Here is a 16,009-nt window from a genome sequence, read left to right on the forward strand (position 1 = left end):
TATGAATCACACCCGTAATCACGAGTAAACTCATCGTACATAAGAGATATGAAGGACATTGTTTTATTAGGCATCCGCTTTCTGTATGATAAGATGGAAGTGGTATATAGCCTTCTCATAAGTACTGTCTTGTTGGAGAATCTTTTGACATTTTTTCAAACGTTACAACAATGAGCGGTGTAACCTTTTCTTTAGTTGGATACGAAAAGAACAATTTAGCCAAGAAGGATGCGTAGAATGCATCGTTGACAGGTAAAAGTCGCTCTGTCTGGCAGTGGCAGAGACCTGCCGAAAGGACACTATGCAAGACACTACCGACAGCCCGTAAAATTTCAGTATGGAATGCATGTCAGATAATTTCTGAGAAGCATAAAAAATATTTATGATAGAGTATTTACACTTCGAGATCAGCTATTTTGCAGTCAAAAAGCAGAACAAATTTGTCACTGCGAACTTTAAAGAAACGCCTTTTATCTAAGGAGAGAAAAGATATTTTATGTGATTGAGTTAAATTTAACAATTGTAATATCTGTCCAGTATGTGGTTTCCTGTGACCATTTTCTTCCGAGAAATTTCGACATTAGAAGCTTGTGAACCAGACACAGGAAGAATGTCGATATTATACCTTTGTTTGTTCTTGCTTCATGTTAGAACTACTTGAAAGAAAAGAAAACGAACACATCCATGGCCGAGGCTGTATTGGAACCTGCGACCGTGGCGGTCGCGCGGTTGGAGACTGTAGCGTCTAGAACAGCTCGGCTACTCCGGCCGGCTCTAATGGTTTGAAATGGAAACCATGTGAACAAAAATCGGTAATGGGCGCACTGTCTCAAATGAAATTACTGTAGCCGGAAGGCAGGAGACGCACAGAGAATTGCATTGCTTGGCTATGGAACGGTGCGGTCGTAAGAACTGCCTTTTAATTTTTAAGAGTCTTAATTTAAGAATCGCACTCCATTATAAACCTGGTCGTTGATAATCAATAGAGCTAGAGGAAACAAATGGATCTCGGCAAAATAGTACAGAAGGAGTGCGTCAGGAATGTCTAAACAACGAGAAGACGTTACAAATGGAACTGCAACTTGAAGCAGGCAAGGAAAACAGCCTATTACTTTCAGATTAACGATCCTGACGCATTTTACTAAAATTGCCGAAAACCTAAATCTGGATGGCCGAATTGTAGTTCAGTGACTTACCAACTCTTCTTCTGGGTGAAGCAAAGTTTGGAAGAATCTTCCAAAAATTTGCATAACATATTGAAATTTATGTGTCAGGTGGTATTCAGCGGTGGCCACGCTAATTTCAGAAAGTTACCAGCAATAACTCCTTAGTTTCGGACATCAATGGGGAAGAGATCGTCACCTGGGCTTTTGCAACCTTGACAGACGGTTTAAAACGCTTTTTGACCGACCGATGTGGCCGAGCCGTTCTAGGCGCTACAGTCTGGAACCGCGCGACTGCTACGGTTGCAGGTTCGAACCCTGCCTCGGGCATGGATGTCTGTGATGTCCTTAGGTTAGTTAGTTTTAAATAATTCTAAGTCCTACGGGATTGATGACCTTAGAAGTTAAGTTCGATAGTGCTCAGAGTAATTTGAACCATTTTTTTAAACTCTTTTTGAAGAAGAAGGATACAATTATCGTAATTTGCTGGATAAAACAGCTACCCTGACTGAACATTGAAAAGACTTCACTAAAATTTTAGAAAGCTAATGGCACATTTCACAGAGTTTTGAAAGTCGTACGACATTCGTTTTAGAATCAGTAAAAATAGAGAACAGATCTTCATATAAATTAACAACGTCTGTTTTCTCACAGTATAAAACACAGTCCAGTACAACGTGGCGCGAACAGAGCAAGCACAATACATAGGGGTTCTCTCTGACAAGCAAGAAGCCATGCGGTTAAGCACTGTGTCTTACTCTAGACAAATGGGAAGTAATAGCTACTCTGTTGGCTTTACTAGTCGCAACTTATGCTTCTTAGTAATATTTCTCCTCATCTTCGCACTAACGGGGATCTCAGAAGCGAGGTTATAACACATAGCGGCACAGCACTCTAAACAATTTGAACACTTGCCACCTGATGCTCCCGTAATGTCTTGGAAAGGCAAACGTTTAAGCGAGCGATCGACTTTGATGTTCATTGGCTACGTTGGTATCTAGTGGACCGCCACACACCTGTCACATCATCCTGTTAATATCTCTTCTAACTTATTTATAATTATTAGCTGACTGCAACATTGTGATCAGTGTTTTCAATTACCATTTTCCTATTTCATCTAGTTAACTTTGCAGTCACCTTTTGAAAAAAATTCGGTCTGATCACTTATTTTAAATTCAATAATTCTGAAAAAGGTATTTATTGTTTTTAATTATCTATTGTTCTAGATTTCGTAACTTTTGAGAATTTGTCGGTAAACGTAACCTAAAACGTTAATTCTTAGTAGCGAATGTGACTTTTCACAACGAATGCTACATTCAAATTTTCGGTGCAGGACCCTTCTTAGTCACTTACATATCATTAAAAGGTATGTCGTGGACAAAAGTTAATGCCAATTAATGAAATATGTATGTTTTAAATTTTTTTCCTGGTGTTCTGAATTACTCCTCCTGTCAGTGTACACATTATGGAAAACGCACTGGTATTGCTAAGATAGTGCTGCAAGATATTTTCAGGCTCTGAACCTTCTTTATACATGAGTACATATTTTCAAAGAATATTGTAAATAAAACTTTACAACAATTAACTAGATTCGATTTTTTGAATTTTTTTGTGTTGGACGGAAAGTACCACCCCGGGATCTATAATGATAAAGTTTTGTTAGTTATAAATTATCGAACAGTTTAGTTCTAGATTTCTTGTAAAAATGTAATTACTTACGATATGATGATCTAAGTTTCCTCACATCTGGTCTGGAGGTCGCACTACCACTTTCATCACTGTTCTATATTCACCTCTTCGTGTTTTCGCGCTATACACACTGTTCACCATGTTTCTCACTCTTTCTCGTGGTGGACTATCGTTCATCTGTCACTCGAAACAACTATTTCATCTTACACTTCTTTCACAGCGTAAATATTGCGATTCCATACCGTGTTTCATCGTCTTTGGTATGTTTACCCATGTGTCGCCAACCTAGCGAATTATTGTACGTTACTAACTTCTGCTTAAGCTATTTATACCGTGTGTACATATGAGTGAGAGACAGAGGGGGGATACAAATGATTTTTTATTCGGGGGTGGGGCTGGCAGTTATTACATTGAACACTCCTTTTTGCGAACATTATTCTATTATTTTATCTATTAGTGTAAATAATGAATTGTTTGGCATTTTTACTAGGTCATCCAACAGGAATTTCACCTTTGCTTTGGTTTTATGTATGTGGTAATTTTCTTGCATGGTAAGAAGGTTCTTTTTATTGTTGATTCTAATTGTTCTCACGTCATCTTCTCTAGTGGTCGGTTTGTGGTCATTTTTTCTTATGTTTTCTGCAATAGTGGGGTGGTTTGTCCCATACTTATATGCCCTCATGTGTTCCTTGTATCTGACATCAAATCATCTCCTTGTTGTCCCTATGTATGTGCCTTCACAAGTGTTACATTGTAACTGGTATATAACTGCTACTGCACTTGTCGACGGACCTTGTGTTTTCTGTGGTTGTATTTAATTTTAGTATTGACATTAACGACACTTTCTCACATGGTAACGGTTGGCTCACTGTAGCCATTGTAAGTGGTGGTACTGGAGTTCCTAACGTACCTGGACTTGAAAGTTTTGTTGATAGAAACATTATTGCCTATCGTACTTACCATATGGCAGAACTTGCTAATAAGGACTTTGGTAAATCTGCTTATATGTCTCCTTTAGTTCAATGTTTGTAACATTTCATCTAAATAAATGGCAATTATCTGCCAAAACACCCACATAAGCAGCTCTGCAGCTCTAACAAATACCTTAAAATGCACCATTAATTACCACCGTTACTCTCACGTCCAGTAGTAGTCACCAAAACCGTAAGTTCAATATTCCTACCACTTCTGTAAGCACAATGTTTCTGACTGACATTTTTCAGCACATGTGTAATCTGTGTAGCTTATTTAAACACATGTAGCTCGCTTACTGACGACATTAAATTTATCTAGATCACTACTGCTGATGAACGTGCAGTCTAAAGTACACCAAGAATTAGTAAAGCAAACAAACGCAATTTGGCAAAAAGCAGTTTATCATACATTTTGAAATTTATTTAGCATGGCAGTAAGATCAGAATGCCTGTTACTAGAACAGTATAAAGTTCTGTCATCTGGCGCTGTTATACAGTGGAAAACTGTATTACCTCGGTAATATCTGTGACAATTTATTTACCTTATTGCAGAGATATGTATTCTACTAATTAATACAGGCAATGTAGTTCTTGGAATTTCTGTATGATTTTGAGATAAAAGATGAATAAAATGATCACTCGGGTGCCAGCTCTCAAATCTACTACCCACCTTTTTATGAGGTTGCTTCACCCCCAACGAACGATTCTGTTACTTTTAGATTAAGTTATTCACAATAAATGTTCAAAAAAGATTTATGCTTTTAATCCCATTTCATGCCTCTTCCTCCATGTGAATATAATTAAGTGGAAATAATTAATTATCTCTAAAATTTAAGTGTTGTCACTAGCCATTTTCCATTCTTTTGTCATAGTGACGCATTGGCAGTCAATACGTGCAATATAATTAATCACATGATTTTTTTGTGCTTCACCCACAAGATAACAAAATACTTTACATATCTTGCTATCAGAAAAAGAAAATATTTTTGCAGTAAGCTTTTAATTATACATACGCGACGAACGGAAAGATAATAAATTATATGAGCCTGAAGATTGCTTAGGAGTAGAGCGCTGACTTGTAAAGTCTTGTTTCCACTGACGTAAATATTACTCAAATCGTAATTACCAGTATAAAAGGCCAGTGTTTAACTAAGAATTTACCTAACATTGAGAATAATAATGCAGCCACGCAGTTGATTGTATTATGTCTCTCTCTGCAACAATATCTATTTATCGTGGATTTACTACTATAATCTCAATCAAATATAAATTCAATCAAACCACACCTATTTCTGAGTTAGCCGTGTGTGTTGACAACATAAGTAATTATTACAACCCAATCTACTACCTTTACTCTGGATTACTTGCCTAACCAGCAACATTGATGATTGTTAGCGAGTATTTTAACCGCGTCTACGGGTGTGCGAAATAGATGGAGCGTCACTACTTATAAATACTTTCATCCACGATTCCAAGAGCAACAAACCGATACCTTGTATTAAGAATAGAGAGAGAGAGAGAGAGAGAGAGAGAGAGAGAGAGAGAGAGAGAGACAGTATAGCATGTACGTTGTTTGTTTGTGTGTGTGTGTGTGTGTGTGTGTGTGTGTGTGTTTGTACTGAATAAATTATAAATAATTTTGCGAAAGAGTTTACTTTCGAGAAGTACACTGTTCTTGTTGTATCATCTTCTTTGAAGATGTTACAACACAGTCATGGGCTTTGGTTGTGTCATGTGGCTCAAGTATAAGAGAAGTTCTCGTTGTATATTAAGAGAAAATATGAAGTCTAAATGTTGTATCGCAATTAAACAGTGAAAATACCTTCTTTCTTCGTCTTTACTTAGTTTGTTTGAAGTTTGGCTGTGTTGTGTGTGTCAGTGTGTGTTTTCGCGATGTATAATTTTATTAACTCTTGGGATCTAATAGTCTATGAACTTTTAGAGAGGCTTCGTACCATGGTCTCGAATGCTAATCATTCCAACTTTTGTCTACAGTTGATACTGTCCATATGTTGTAGGAGGCCTGTGACGTTCTTAATAAAAGCAATATGTGTCAATGAGTATCATTGATGACTTTCTTTAGAGTATAAGGTAACGCATTATCGTTGTCCTCCGTAAAATGGAGCTTGAGGGCCACTTAGATATCGGTAATGTGGGTTACGCCCAAAGTAGGTCTAATGATTACATTCCTGCTGTACGTCAGAATGCCGAGTTATTTGTGTGTTTTCTTGGTTGGCATAGTATATTTTAGATTTCGTACGTATTGTGGTCACGTTAGTTTTACGACGTTGGTCGTTTGGACCTAATCTGCTGCAAATCGGTTCCTTTGCAGCTATTTAATTTCGAAATTACATTCAGGTACTCATTTTAGAGTACCAAATCTAGTTTTGACAAAAGTTTGATATAAAAAGTGCAGTTTTAGTATTACGGAGGCATTTATGTAGTTTTGGAAAGAGTACTGCGACTTTTGACAACTATGGTAGATGCTGTAGATAATTAATTTTTGGCTCTGTTGTGTGTTACACACTGGTGCCATTCGAATACTTTTCAATAAAGCCTAGATGGAGCTACATTGTATTTAGTTCTTATATTTTAACGGTGGCTAAAATACTAGTTTCTGACTGGGGAGAAATGAAGGAGTGCTACATTATGCAGCGTGTGGGAAAGGAATTGGGAGAGGGGAAGTGGTTCGTTTTGATACATTTTCCTCAAAAGCAATTGATCTAATTCTTCCATCTTGGTTTCTGGTTTGGTTGGTTCTTGGTTGTTTGATTTTACTACTACAGTGTGATTGGCTGGAGGAGAAGACTTACGGAACGGTTACAAAGTGAAACTGGATCATTTGGAGTTTTTGAAGTTCATATTATTAATTTACGTATTGAAACTGTAGGTCAGTAATTTGTACGTGTATTCATGCACGTGTCAAAAGAAAGTTTTAACAAATAATCGAATGAAAAAAGTGATGCCAAGGAAAAGGGGGGGAGTCTACAAAGCAAAACTGGACTAGTTCTGCTACCTTGGATTCCTTTGAAATTTATTTATTTTAGTTGTTTAATGTATAACGGATAAAGCTCAGGGTTAATTTCAATGAGTTGATAAGGATAGTGGTGTAAAGGAAGTGTGGTGGGCTCACCACACCAACCTTTAAGATCGTGAATGCAACTTCATGAAAGATACAAGTCCAATGCTGTTACGGAAGTGTTGAGGGCGGTAAACTTCGTACCTTTTCAGTACTAAAGATCTTGTGATTATGTGACGACAAATGTTACAAGTACATCTGACTTTGTTCAAAATTTAAAGTTTACCTGGCTCGTTGCTGAAATACTTGCAAGTTCGAATCCGATCCTGCATAAGAGTTAAAGCCTATGAACAAAGTGTCGACAGTTCTTTAAGTTTTCAGAACTACGGCATGAATTTTATAATCCCACACTGAATAAGCACTCCGTCTTCAGGCCACAAGTGGCCCTTCGGGACCATCCGACAGCCGTGTCAACCTCAGTTGAGGATGCGGATAGGAGGGGCGTATGGTGATCACACCGCTCTCCCTCTCGTTTTGATGGTTTTCTTTGACCGGAGCCGCTACTGTTCGGTCGAGTAGCTCCTCAATTGGCATCACGAGGCTGAGTTCACCCCGAAAAATGGCGACAACGCATGGCGGCCCGGATGGTCACCCATCCAAGTGCCGGCCACGCCCGACAGCGCTCAACTTCAGTGATCTCACGGGAACCGGTGTGTCCACTGCGGCAAGGCCGTTGCCAGTCCCACATTGAACTAGGATTATAAATTGTATTGCAAGTTTGTGCTACTATGTAAAGTTTATTTGAAGACTATATTAATTATAACATTAATCCATAACAGGTGGACACACAGTTCCTTGTCAAGGCAACGTCGTGCTGAGAATACTTTCAGTATTGGAGAAAGTAGACGAACGGAGGTGGTCCTTGGTATACCCTCTAATAATGGTACCGGATAGATCGAACCGATATACTGACCATTAGTTGCATGTGCGAGTATCTGTAAGACAATAGATCTGTGATGAAGCCTATAAAATATTTCGAAGATATAGCTCATAATATAGTTAACCGTGGAATTAGTGCAAGACCATAGATATAAATTAGAATAAAGTAGAGACGCCGCTTTTCTTGCATATCTCAAACCAGATACGAAAATAGGCAACTTGCTAAATTAGACCCTGTCTTCATCGGCTACCAGGGAACAGTGACTGCCCAGGTAAATAATTACTGTCACCGTGATGCTGTGTCGGAATTTACATGCGACTAAGAGAAGTTGGTTGCTCCCTTCGAAATATAGTTAGACGTACAAGGAATCAATCTGCCTCGTGATGACTGGGTGTTGTGTGATGTCCTTAGGTTAGTTAGGTTTAAGTAGTTCTAAGTCCTAGGGGACTAATGACCATAGATGTTAAGTCCTATAGTGCTCAGAGCCATTTGACTCATATTTTTGAACAAGGAATCAATGTTATTCAAAATATTCTGATTCTTTAAGTACGGCTGACTGCAGCAATATCACAAATTGAGTACTCTTTGATGCAAAACACCCTATTATTTGTTTATTTCTGTATTATCCCGACCTAGTTTCGGCGACAAATATCACCAAAATCACACGCGAACACCAAGATGGCATAAGATTCTGGATCAAAAACAAAGTGCAAAAGCTCAGTTTTTCTGTGTACAAAGCAGCCACACACCATCCAGCGAACATGACATGATGTTTGCTAAGTAATAAAGACGTCAACAGAAAAAAGAGCACAGAAAATATGTCATAAATAATAGCTTAATACATGCTGTAGCATACAATAAATAAGATTAAAAAAAAACACTAATGATGGTGACATTTGTCGCCGAAACTAGCTTGGGATAATAAAGAAATAACACTGTGTTTTGCATAAAGGCGGAATCAGTTTGTGATATTACTGTTTTTCTGTGCAAACACGGACCAAATGGAAGAGCTCCGAGACAATGTTATTGTTACGGCTGAATGTTTCACGTAATCTAGAAACTTCCGTTTTGTATCAAAAAATTTCCACTTACTCAAATAGATACTAAACGAGAAATTTTTCTTTTCTGTAGTGAATTACATGATTTTCAGTCAGACCTGTGGTTCTGTGCCCCTCTTATCGCAGCTACGAGCTTAACGCAGATCTGGAATTGTTTAAATTAAGATGTTCCTGGAACCTTTGAACTGAAGGACCAACCAGTCGCCCTTATGTGTGTTTTACGAAAACATTATATTTAGTACAATAATCGGAAGATATTACAGAAAACCACATCTTGTGTATGTTTTCCTCTCATGTTACAAGAAATAAATTATCCAGGGACGATGTTTCAGATCTCATACGTCGGCCAGTTTTCTTCGAGATGGGAACTCAATACGTCAATATATCAAAAGATATCATTTCATTAGACTGATCAGTTGGTTAAAATGTTATAACTTTCCACATAGTTTCTATCAGGCAAGCAACATGTTCATTTCTTAATATTCCTTTATTGATTGCATTAATAAGTTTTGTTTCACGTCCATTTTGGTAAGCAACTCAGTGTATAAATGCGTATTCTTCATTCTAGGGTTCTTTTGAAAGGAAACGCTTATATGTACATACGATTCAGCACAAGACGAAACGCAGCAGTTTTGTACTAAAGTGGGTGGCTTGAGTTCTTATCAGGGTCCAGTTACGTCGTGGTAGGTGTTCTGTAAATGTAAAAAATAATGTTTCTCATTTTTTCAAGTCAGTGAGTGATCCACAAATGGTAAAATACTATCCTCTGCCTGGTGTAATCCGCATTTTATGATGTACACTCTCTAAATCAGAAATTGCTCGAATTCGACGGTAATACCATCGTATAATATGAACAAATTATCCACATATATATTCCACAGAAACAGTCTATAAGCCTTATAAGGAAATTATGTCACAAATTCTCGTTCAAAATAGGTTATGACAATATTAACTAACCAATGACGGCAGATCCATGACCAAACCTTCCTCTTTAGATTAAAATTCATTTCTAAATCTCAAATAATTGGAAGTTAAAACATATTTAATAAGGCCAGCAGCTTCTCTACCTCTATTGATCGTAGACGGTATAGAAATTCTGGTCTATAGTGTTTTTTTATCGGTCTGCTGGTAGACTAGAAAATATGTTTTTCACATCAAATGTCTTCATGTTGCCCCAGGTGGAACAGGTAAATCCTGCAAGTTCGTATTGAGTTGTTTCCCATTTACAGTTTTAAAATTAGTTAGAGGCCGTAAATGCTCATTGAAGTATCCGCCAGGCAATTTTTCAACCTCCCAGCTAGCCATCTCCTCCCACTCGTGTTCACCATCCGGCGTAACTCTGGTCGGCTTCATAGAGCTTTATTGTTCCCTGTAAGGTAGATCCTGTCGGATGCACAGCTAATAGGCGCTTTGAGTAGTAATCATTTTCAATGTATTAAAGAATTTTTTTAGGTTTGCTACATATTGTTATGTAAAATCATCTCTATTTAAGGTAATGTTATTTAGTTAGAAAAATTTCCAAAGTCTACTTATACAATGCACTTCTCGAACTACTGCTGCTGTTGTACTTTTGCCTTTTGCATAATCAGATTTGATATTCCAACAATTTACTGTTAATAAATCATAAGACCACACAGCCAGAATTCGTACTTTTAATTTTCTCATCCTTTTCATGCCAAAACAAGAAATGATAACTTTCACTGGGACATCATTACTCTCAGAAATTGACAGTATTGGCCTATCCAATGTTGTCTTCGTATGAGCTCTAACATTACTGGTTTACGTCTGTCACAAATCTTTCCGCAATGACTCCTCTACTTGTTCTTCGAAATTAGTGTGAGTTAAATAATATGGGAGCTAATAGAAAATGATATTTTCGTGTTGCTTCCATCTTCATTTGTCCGTTTTCCCTTCAAAGCCTTTCTGTGACAAGTATAACGCAGCGGGTATTTTCTGTATTAAATGTAATGATTGTCCATAAAACGAGATAGGGTAGATTGAGAAAACGTTCCTAGGAACATCATAATGTAACAAATTCCAAATCTGCGTTAACCTCGCACATACGGGAAGAGGGACACACTGTCATAGTCTGTCTGAAGACAGTGTAATACTCTATAGATAAAAAAGGTCACGTTTTGAATCTATCGCAGAAAACAGTAATTTTTACACACAAAAATTGTAATATACAGAAAAAGTCCAACGCTCATCTAGACTTGACACATAATAATATTTTGACAAACACTGATTGCTTGTAAGTTTAACTATAACATAAAGGAGCAATCCATCACTGTTAGTATACCTCGACGCAGCATCCACTTGATAGTTATTATTTGCTTGGGCAATCAGTGCTTCCTGGTGGTCAGAGAAGACAAGATCTACTTTTATGAGCTGCACTTTCCGTGCTTAGTTTGACATAAATAAGGAGTGTTGTGCGCGTAGTTTTTACCTACTACTTACCTACTGTCTTGCACTACGTCCACTGTTAAGGACGTTTTGAGTGATATCTTCAGAATCGGTTTTAGCGTTGTGCACTGACCCTTTTCCCTTATAGATATACACGCTTTTGACGGATGGCCAATATATTGGTTCCAGCTATCGGGCAACATAATTAGAGAATATTCTGTAGACGACCTTCTCAAGTACCCTGCGCTCGTCTAATTTCTTAAATACTGACAGTTTCCTCAGGATTCGAATACCTATGATGGATTAATTTAATAATTTTTGTGGGTATAAATCTTCAAATAATCTTTATGTAATACAACAGTTTTGCACTACAATTTATAATTGTAGTTCAGTCCTGTATGAAAGTAGCACCTGAGGTTACTGCTGTAAGCCGCGAAACCTCTGGTGTGGTCAACTGAAACCAAGTTTTACCAGCTGTAAGATAAAAGTAGAATCGTTTTACCTTCAGCTACAAATCCCGTATTCTCTTATCTTTTCAATACTCTTCCTCGAAAAGGCCGTAGTATTTCGTCCAGGGATTCCCACCTGAGTAAACGTTGCATCTCCGTAACTCTACAGTGTTGATAAAATCTACCAATAGTAAATCTAGCAGCATGCTTTTGAGTTCCTTCGAAGTTTTCCTTTAATCCGAATTGGTGAGGATCAATGAACACACTAGCATTAGTACTCATAACCGAGTCATATATGTGTTCAATACGCTGTCTACTTCATAGACAAGATACGTTTCCGTAAAATTCTCCTAATAAACCGTAGTCGACCCCTCCGCGTCCCTACTACAGCCACTCCATGCTCGCTCCATTTTATATCGCTTTGCAACGTACACCTAGTTATGCAGTCGACGTGATTGTATCAAACAGCACACGACTAATACAGAATTCGGACGTTACAGCAGTGTTCCCAGAACCGATCGCATTCCTCTGGTTTGGAGCCGAGTGGAAGGCTTAAACCAGAGGCTCAGACGATTCTGCGGAGAGATGGGGTGCAAATTTCTCGACCTCCGCTATCGGGTGGAGAAATGTAGGGTCCCCCTGAATAGGTCAGGCGTGCCGGAAGCGGCTCCAAGGGTAGCGGAGTACGTGTGTCGTGCACATGGGGGTTTTTTAGGTTAGAGAATTCCCTCCCTAGTCCAGACAAGACGCCTCCTGAGACACGGCAAGATAGCAGTAGGCAAAATGCAACAGGGAATAACAATATTAATGTGCTAATAGTAAATTGCTGGGGCGTCTATAGAAAGGTCCCAGAACTGCTCTCATTAATAAACGGTCACAACGCCCATATAGTACTAGGGACAGCAAGTTGGCTGAAACCAGACGTAAACAGTAACGAAATCCTAAACTCAGATTGGAATGTATACCGCAGAGACAGGCTGGACAGTGAAGGGGGAAGCGTGTTTATAGCGATAAGAAGTGCAATACTATCGAAGGAATTTGACGGAGATACGAAATGTGAAATGATTTGGATGAAGGTCACGGTTAAAGCAGGCTCAGACATGGTAATTGGATGTGTCTATAGGCCTCTGGGCTCAGCAGCTGTTGTGGCTGAGCACCTGAAGAATAATTTGGAAAATATTTCGAGTAGATTTCCCCACCATGTTATAGTTCTGGGTGGAGATTTTAATTTGCCGGATACAGACTGGGAGACTCAAAAGTTCATAACGGGTGGCAGGGACAAAGAATCCAGTGAAATTTTTTTAAGTGCTTTATCTGAAAACTACCTTCTACAGTTAAACAGAGAACCGACTCGTGGCGATAATATATTAGAACGTCTGGTGACAAACAGACCCGAACTATTTGAAACAGTTAATGCAGAACAGGGAATCAGCAATCATAAAGCGGTTACTGCATCGACGATTTCAGTCGTAAATAGAAATATTAAAAAAGGTAGGAAGATTTTTCTGTTTAGCAAAAGTGACAATAAGCAGTTTACAGAGTACCTGACGGTTCAACACAACAGTTTTGTCTCAAGGACAGATAGTGTTGAGGATCAGTGGACAAAGTTCCAAACCATCGCACAATATGCATTAGTTGAGTATGTGCCAAGCAAGTTTGTAACAGATGGAAGAGAGTCACCGTGGTACAACAAACGAGTTAGAAAACTGCTGCGGAAGCATAGGGAACTTCACAGCAAACATAAACATAGCCGAAGCCCTGCAGCCAAACGAAAATTACGCGAAGCGAAATGTAGTGTGAGGAGGGCTATGCCAGAGACGTTCAATGAATTCAAAAGTAAAGTTCTATGTACTGACTTGGCTGAAAATCCTAAGAAATTTTGGTCTTATGTCAAAGCAGTTGTTGTAGTTGTAGTTGTCTTCAGTCCTGAGACTGGTTTGATGCAGCTCTCCATGCTACTCTGTCCTGTGCTAGCTTCTTCATCTCCCAGTACCTACTGCAACCTACATCCTTCTGAATCTGATTAGTGTACTCATCTCTCGGTCTCCCTCTACGATTTTTACCCTCCACGCTGCCCTCCAATGCTAAATTTGTGATCCCTTGATGCCTCAAAACATGTCCTACCAACCGATCCCTTCTTCTAGTCAAGTTGTGCCACAAACTTCTCTTCTCCCCAATCCTATTCAATACCTCCTCATTAGTTACGTGATCTATCCACCTTATCTTCAGTATTCTTCAGTAGCACCAAATTTCGAAAGCTTCTATTCTCTTCTTGTCCAAACTAGTGATAGTCCATGTTTCCCTTCCATACATGCCTACACTCCATACAAATACTTTCAGAAACGACTTCCTGACACTTAAATCTATATTCGATGTTAACAAATTTCTCTTCTTCAGAAACGCTTTCCTTGCCATTGCCAGTCTATATTTTATATCCTCTCTACTTCGACCATCATCAGTTATTTTACTTCCTAAATAGCAAAACTCCTTTACTACTTTAAGTGTCTCATTTCCTAATCTACTTCCCTCAGAATCACCCGATTTAATTTGACTACATTCCATTACCCTCCTTTTGCTTTCTACATCTACATGACTACTCTGCAATTCACATTTAAGTGCTTGGCAGAGGGTTCATCGAACCACAATCATACTATCTCTCTACTATTCCACTCCCGAACAGCGAGCGGGAAAAACGAACACCTAAACCTTTCTGTTCGAGCTCTGATTTCTCTTATTTTATTTTGATGATCATTCCTACCTATGTAGGTTGGGCTCAACAAAATATTTTCGCATTCGGAAGAGAAAGTTGGTGACTGAAATTTCGTAAAAAGCTCTCGCCGCGACGAAAAACGTCTATGCTGTAATGACTTCCATCCCAACTCGTGTATCATATCTGCCACACTCTCTCCGCTATAACGCGATAATACAAAACGAGCTGCCCTTCTTTGCACCCTCTCGATGTCCTCCGTCAATCCCACCTGGTAAGGATCCCACACCGCGCAGCAATATTCTAACAGAGGACGAACGAGTGTAGTGTAAGCTGTCTCTTTAGATGACTTGTTGCATCTTCTAAGTGTCCTGCCAATGAAACGCAATCTTTGGCTCGCCTTCCCGACAATATTATCTATGTGGTCCTTCCAACTGAAGTTGTTTGTAATTTTAACACCCAGGTACTTAGTTGAATTGACAGCCTTGAGAATTGTACTATTTATCGAGTAATCGAATTCCAACGGATTTCTTTTGGAACTCATGTGGATCATCTCACACTTTTCGTTATTTAGCGTCAACTGCCACATGACACACCATACAGCAATCTTTTCTAAATCGCTTTGCAGCTGATACTGGTCTTCGGATGACCTTACTAGACGGTAAATTACAGCATCATCTGCGAACAACCTAAGAGAACTGCTCAGATTGTCACCCAGGTCATTTATATAGATCAGGAACAGTAGAGGTCCCAGGACGCTTCCCTGGGGAACACCTGATATCACTTCAGTTTTACTCGATGATTTGCCGTCTATTACTACGAACTGCGACCTTCCTGACAGGAAATCACTAATCCAGTAGCACAACTGAGACGATACCCCATAGCTCCGCAGCTTGATTAGAAGTCGCTTGTGAGGAACGGTGTCGAAAGCTTTCCGGAAATCTAGAAATACGAAATCAACTTGAGATCCCCTGTCGATAGCGGCCATTACTTCGTGCGAATAAAGAGCTAGCTGCGTTGCACAAGAGCGATGTTTTCTGAAGCCACGCTGATTACGTGTCAATAGATCGTTCCCTTCGAGGTGATTCATAATGTTTGAATACAGTATATGCTCCAAAACCCTACTGCAAACCGACGTCAATGATATAGGTCTGTAGTTAAATGGATTACTCCTACTACCCTTCTTGAACACTGGTGCGACCTGCGCAATTTTCCAATCTGTAGGTACAGATCTATCGGTGAGCGAGCGGTTGTATATGAGTGCTAAGTAGGGAGCTATAGTATCAGCGTAATCTGAAAGGAACCTAATCGGTATACAATCTGGACTTGAAGACTTGCCCGTATCAAGCGATTTGAGTTGCTTCGCAACCCCTAAGGTATCTGCTTCTAAGAAACTCATGCTAGCAGATGTTCGTGTTTCAAATTATGGAATATTCCATTCGTCTTCCCTGGTGAAGGAATTTCGGAAAACTGCGTTCAATAACTCCGCTTTAGCGGCGCAGTCGTCGATAACAGTACCATCGGCACTGCGCAGCGAAGGTATTGACTGCGTCTTGCCGCTTGTGTACTTTACATACGACCAGAATTTCTTCGGATTTTCTACCAAA

General features: G+C 39.1%; 1 protein-coding gene across 1 annotated transcript in view; it reads left to right on the forward strand.

The window, feature by feature from the left end:
* Positions 1 to 16,009, forward strand: part of LOC126325620 (neuroligin-2-like) — a 402,316-nt gene that overhangs the window by 116,248 nt on the left and 270,059 nt on the right. The gene's annotated exons all lie outside the window — the stretch shown is intronic.

The sequence above is a fragment of the Schistocerca gregaria genome, chromosome 2 (assembly GCF_023897955.1).
Source record: "Schistocerca gregaria isolate iqSchGreg1 chromosome 2, iqSchGreg1.2, whole genome shotgun sequence".
In the NCBI taxonomy this organism is placed as follows: domain Eukaryota; kingdom Metazoa; phylum Arthropoda; class Insecta; order Orthoptera; family Acrididae; genus Schistocerca; species Schistocerca gregaria.